The sequence below is a fragment of the Martes martes genome (assembly GCF_963455335.1).
Source record: "Martes martes genome assembly, chromosome: Y".
Classification (NCBI taxonomy): Eukaryota; Metazoa; Chordata; class Mammalia; order Carnivora; family Mustelidae; genus Martes; species Martes martes.
Window position 1 is genome coordinate 10,019,556 of NC_137907.1, and position 6,000 is coordinate 10,025,555.

Below are 6,000 nucleotides of genomic sequence, written 5' to 3' on the forward strand. Positions count from 1 at the left end.
AGGATGTGTGGGCCAGGGCTGTGGGGACAGAAGTCTGAAAACACAAACTCGGCTCAAGTTTGGGCCGGAGGATATGGCAAGCCTGATCTAAAGACCTTGCAGGGAGCTCCTCAGGATATGAATGAAGGGCGAGTGTGAGGCTGTTGATCAGGCTTTTTTCTCTTGATTTTGTGTCAAGGAGGGCTGTCGAATGGAGGCATGGCTTCATAGGCATTGGCCAATTCGCCATCTCTGGGGATTTGGCCTGGCTCCCAAGGGTTTGTGGTCATTCTGTGGGAAGGGAGGAGTCCTGTTTACTGCCTCCGGTGTCCCTCCCAAAGAGGGATTCCAGAGCAGGGCCCTGGGTCCCGGCGACTGGAAAACCCAAACTCGGGTTAGGATGGGGGCCCAAGGGGCATGGGAAGCCCCCTAGGCGGGCTCGTGGTCCAGCCACTGAGAGAACTGATTGGAGCACGAGGCTTATGGTGAGGGTCACCAGGCGTCTTTGTGCCCAAGGCGACCCTCAAGCATGGGCGTGGCCTCCTGGGCCATGCAGGTTTCTCCTACCCTGAAGGTTGGACACCAGGCCATCAGCAAGGTTTCTTGGATGGGGATGGAGGAGTTCAGATTTCTGCATCAGGTTCCCTCCTGTCCGGGGATTGGAGATAAGGTCTAGATTCAGATGCCTGAACACCTATCTTGGCAAGTGATGCCAGCCTAAGGCCATGGAGGTTCTGATGTGCTGGCTTTGCGGCCAAATATGTGGGTGTCTGTCAGGAGGTCTGGGCTCAGGCTGCGTCAGACAGAGCATTAGTGCCCAGGGCAGCCTAGGAAATTGGGGTGCATTCTAGGGCCGTGCATATTGAACCTCATTTGGGGTTTCTGGGCAGCCCTAGAGGGCAATGTTTTCCTTCTGGTTGGCAGGCAGCGTGGTGTTGTGGCTCCAGAATTCCCAATCATGAGGGCTTGTGGGCCAGAAGTGTCAGGATGGAAGTCTGAAAACCCAAGCTCGTGTTAGTTTTGGGGCTGAGGGCATGGCTGGCCCACTCTGCAGACACGAAATTGAGATCTCCTTCAACTGAATTCAGGGGCGTATCAGACATTGGCTCAGGCTGGAGGATGGGTTCATGATGTCCCCTTCATGATGTGGGGGCCTCATGACGCCATGGAGTCTTTCCCACGCTGGGGGTTGTTAGCTGCTCCAAACTGCAAGGTTTCCTTCTGTGGGACAGTTGAGTCCTGGTGGATGGCTCAAGAACACCCTGTCTGAAAGTACCGAGAGCAGGCTCCTAAGGATGGATGCCTGGACACCCCACCTCGAATTCCCATTGGCTCCTAGTGACAAGGCAGGTTCGATCTGCTGGCTCTGGGGCGAACTCCCCAGGGGGCTGGGTTGAAATGGACTCTCCTGAGGATGGGTCATCATGTGGGTTTGTGTCCATGGAGATCTTGGAATGTGGGGGTGGCTCATGGGACGTGCAGCGTTATCCTACATGGAGCGTTTGCCACAGCTCCAAAGAGCAAACATCCCATGTTGAGAAGAGAGGTGTTCCTTTTGGGGGCTCAGGAAACCCCATATGCTGGTATTAGAAACCAGGCCTTGGGGCACCTGGGTGGCTCAGTGGGTTAAACCTCTGCCTTTGGTGCAGGTCATCATCTCAGGGTCCTGGGATCGAGCCCCGCATCGGGCTGTCTGCTCGGCGGGGAGCCTGCTTCCTCTCTCCCTCTCTCTGCCTGCCTCACTGTCTACTTGTGATCTCTCTCTCTGTGTCAAATAAATAAATAAAATCTAAAAAAAAATAGTCTCTTATGCTTTAAGAAACCAGGCCTTGGAGGAGAGGCACCCAGAAACAAAAACAACGTATCAGATTACGAACTGGTGCCTGTCCGGATCAATCTTCTGTCTCTGGGGACATCCGTCTGCTTGTCTGAGTGGAGGTAATTGCTCATCTTGTGTCAAATCGCCCCTGTTTGTCCAGGGCGGCCTACACTATCGGGATGGCCTCGGGGACCTTGCAGGTTTCTCCTCATCTGTAGGGTTGTGGCCAATGAAATGGGTAGAGTTTCCTTGGAGAGGGCAGGCACAGTCCTGCGGTGTGGCTTCAGGGGTCCCATCCTGGAGGGTGTGTGGGCCAGAACTGTGGGGACAGAAGTCTGAAAACACTAACTCGGCTTAGGTTTGGGGCTGAGAGTTTGGCAGGGCCAATCTAGAGACTGTGAGGGGAGTTCCTTAGGATATGAACAAAGGGCAAGTGTGAGGCAGTTGCTCAGCTTTGGTCTCTGGATGTTGTGTCAAGGACGGGCGTGGAATGTCGGGGTGGCCTCAACGGCCATGGACCAGGCTCCCTCTCTGGGGATTTGGCCCAGCTAACAAGAGTTTGATGTCATTCTGAGGGAAGGGAGGAGTCCTGTTTACTCCCTCCAGTGTCCCTCCAAAGGAGGGATTCCAGAGCAGAGTCCTGGGTATGGGCTACTGGAAAACCCGAGCTCTGGTTAGGATTGGGGGCCTACGGGAAGGGCCCATGGTAAGCCCCATATGCGGGCTCTTGGTCCAGCCACTGAGAGGCCTTACTTGAGCACATGGCTCACTGTGAGGGTCACAGTGCGTGTTTGTGCCAAAGGTGGCCCTCAAGTATGGGCGTGTCCTCATGGGCCATGCTGGTTTCTCCTACCCTGAAGGGTGGACACCATGCAAACAGCAAGTTTTCTTGCATTGGGGATGGAGGAGTTCTGATATCTGTATCAGGTTCCCCCCATGCAGTTATTGGAGATAAAATCTAGGTTCTGAAGCCTGAAAACCCTGTTTGAGACGAGATGACAGCCTAAGGCCATGGCAGATCCAATGTGCTAGGTGTGCGGCCAGCTGTCTGGGTGTTGGTTGGGAGGTCCGGGCTCAGACTGTGTCAGACAGAGCATTAGTGCCCAGGGCAGCCTCTATATTTGGGGTGCAGTGGAGTGGCGTGCAGGTTGAGTCTCATTTTGGGTTTTTGGGCAGCCCCAGAGGGCAACGTTTTTCTTCTGGTGGGCAGGCAGAGTGCTGCCCTGTGTCTCTGGAATTCCCAACCTGGATGGCTTGTGGGCCAGGAGTGTAAGGTCTGAAGACTGAGAACACAAGCTAGGCTTAGGTTATGGGGCGTGGGCACATCAGGCCCACTCTGCAGAGTCTGAATCCGAGATCTCCTGCATCTGAAGTCAGGACGAGTATCTGATATAGGATCAGATTGGCGTTTTTGTCCTTGGTGGCCCCTTCAGGAAGGGGGGAGTGCTCATGAGGTCATGGACGTTTTCCCATGCTCGCAGTTGTGAGATGCTCCAAACCGAAAGGATACCTTCTGTGGGACAGTTGAGTCCTGTTGGATGGCTCCAGGATGCCCCATACAGCAAGAATCGAGAGCATAGTTCTAAGGATGGATGCCTGGGCACCCCACTTCGCATCCCCATTGGCTGCTTGCGACATGGCAGGTTCGATCTGCTGGCTCTGGGGCGTGCTACCCAGGGGGCTGAGTTGAAATGGACTCTCCTGAGGATGGGTCATCATGTGGGTTCTTGTCCATGGAGACCTTGGAATGTGGCGGTGGCTCGGTGAACTGGAAGGATTCTCCAACCAGAGGGTTGGACACAGCTCCAAAGAGCAAGTTTCCCATGTGGAGACGACAGGTGTTCTGATTGGTGCCTCAGGAAACCCCCTGGTATTGGAAACCAGTCCTCTGAGGAGAGACGCATGGAAACCAACACGAGGGTTCAGATTAGGGCCTAGGGGGCCTGTCTGGTTCAATCTTCTTTCTCTGGGTACATCCTTCTGTTTGTCTGAGGGGAGGTCTTTGCTCAGCTTGTGTCAGATCAGTCCTGTTGGTCCAGGATGGCCTAAACTATTGGGATGGCCTCAGGGACCTTGGAGGTTTCTCCTAATCTGTAGGGTTGTGGCCAATGGAATGGGCAGAGTTTCCTTGGAGAGGGCAGGCCCAGTCCTGCGGTGTGGCTCCAGGGGCCCCAGCCTGGAGGATGTGTGGGCCAGGGCTGTGGGGACAGAAGTCTGAAAACACAAACTCGGCTCAAGTTTGGGCCCGAGGATATGGCAAGCCTGATCTAAAGACCTTGCAGGGAGCTCCTCAGGATATGAATGAAGGGCGAGTGTGAGGCTGTTGATCAGGCTTTTTTCTCTTGATTTTGTGTCAAGGAGGGCTGTCGAATGGAGGAATGGCTTCATAGGCGATGGCCAATTCGCCATCTCTGGGGATTTGGCCTGGCTCCCAAGGGTATGTGGTCATTCTGTGGGAAGGGAGGAGTCCTGTTTACTGCCTCCGGTGTCCCTCCCAAAGAGGGATTCCAGAGCAGGGCCCTGGGTCCCGGCGACTGGAAAACCCAAACTCGGGTTACGATGGGGGCCCAAGGGGCATGGGAAGCCCCCTAGGCGGGCTCGTGGTCCAGCCACTGAGAGACCTGATTGGAGCACGAGGCTTATGGTGAGGGTCACCAGGCGTCTTTGTGCCCAAGGCGACCCTCAAGCATGGGCGTGGCCTCCTGGGCCATGCAGGTTTCTCCTACCCTGAAGGTTGGACACCAGGCCATCAGCAAGGTTTCTTGGATGGGGATGGAGGAGTTCAGATTTCTTCATCAGGTTCCCTCCTGTCCAGGGATTGGAGATAAGGTCTAGATTCAGATGCCTGAACACCTATCTTGGGAAGTGATGCCAGCCTAAGGCCATGGAGGTTCTGATGTGCTGGCTTTGCGGCCAAATATGTGGGTGTCTGTCAGGAGGTCTGGACTCAGGCTGCGTCAGAAAGAGCATTAGTGCCCAGGGCAGCCTAGGAAATTGGGGTGCATTCTAGGGCCGTGCATATTGAACCTCATTTGGGGTTTCTGGGCAGCCCTAGAGGGCAATGTTTTCCTTCTGGTGGGCAGGCAGCGTGGTGTTGTGGCTCCAGAATTCCCAATCTTGAGGGCTTGTGGGCCAGAAGTGTCAGGATGTAAGTCTGAAAACCCAAGCTAGTGTTAGTTTTGGGGCTGAGGGCATGGCTGGCCCACTCTGCAGACACGAAAGTGAGATCTCCTTCAACTGAATTCAGGGGCGTATCAGACATTGGCTCAGGCTGGAGGATGGGTTCATGATGTCCCCTTCATGATGTGGGGGCCTCATGAGGCCATGGAGTCTTTCCCACGCTGGGGGTTGTTAGCTGCTCCAAACTGCAAGGTTTCCTTCTGTGGGACAGTTGAGTCCTGGTGGATGGCTCAAGAACACCCTGTCTGAAAGTACCGAGAGTAGGCTCCTAAGGATGGATGCCTGGACACCCCACCTCGAATTCCCATTGGCTCCTAGTGACAAGGCAGGTTCGATCTGCTGGCTCTGGGGCGAACTCCCCAGGGGGCTGGGTTGAAATGGACTCTCCTGAGGATGGGTCATCATGTGGGTTTGTGTCCATGGAGATCTTGGAATGTGGGGGTGGCTCATGGGACGTGCAGCGTTATCCTACATGGAGGGTTTGCCACAGCTCCAAAGAGCAAACATCCCATGTTGAGAAGAGAGGTGTTCCTTTTGGTGGCTCAGGAAACCCCATATGCTGGTATTAGAGACCAGGCCTTGGGGCACCTGGGTGGCTCAGTGGGTTAAACCTCTGCCTTTGGTGCAGGTCATCATCTCAGGGTCCTGGGATCGAGCCCCGCATCGGGCTGTCTGCTCGGCGGGGAGCCTGCTTCCTCTCTCCCTCTCTCTGCCTGCCTCACTGTCTACTTGTGATCTCTCTCTCTGTGTCAAATAAATAAATAAAATCTAAAAAAAAAAATAGTCTCTTATGCTTTAAGAAACCAGGCCTTGGAGGAGAGGCACCCAGAAACAAAAACAACGTATCAGATTAGGAACTGGTGCCTGTCCGGATCAATCTTCTGTCTCTGGGGACATCCGTCTGCTTGTCTGAGTGGAGGTAATTGCTCATCTTGTGTCAAATCGCCCCTGTTTGTCCAGGGCGGCCTACACTATCGGGATGGCCTCGGGGACCTTGCAGGTTTCTCCTCATCTGTAGGGTT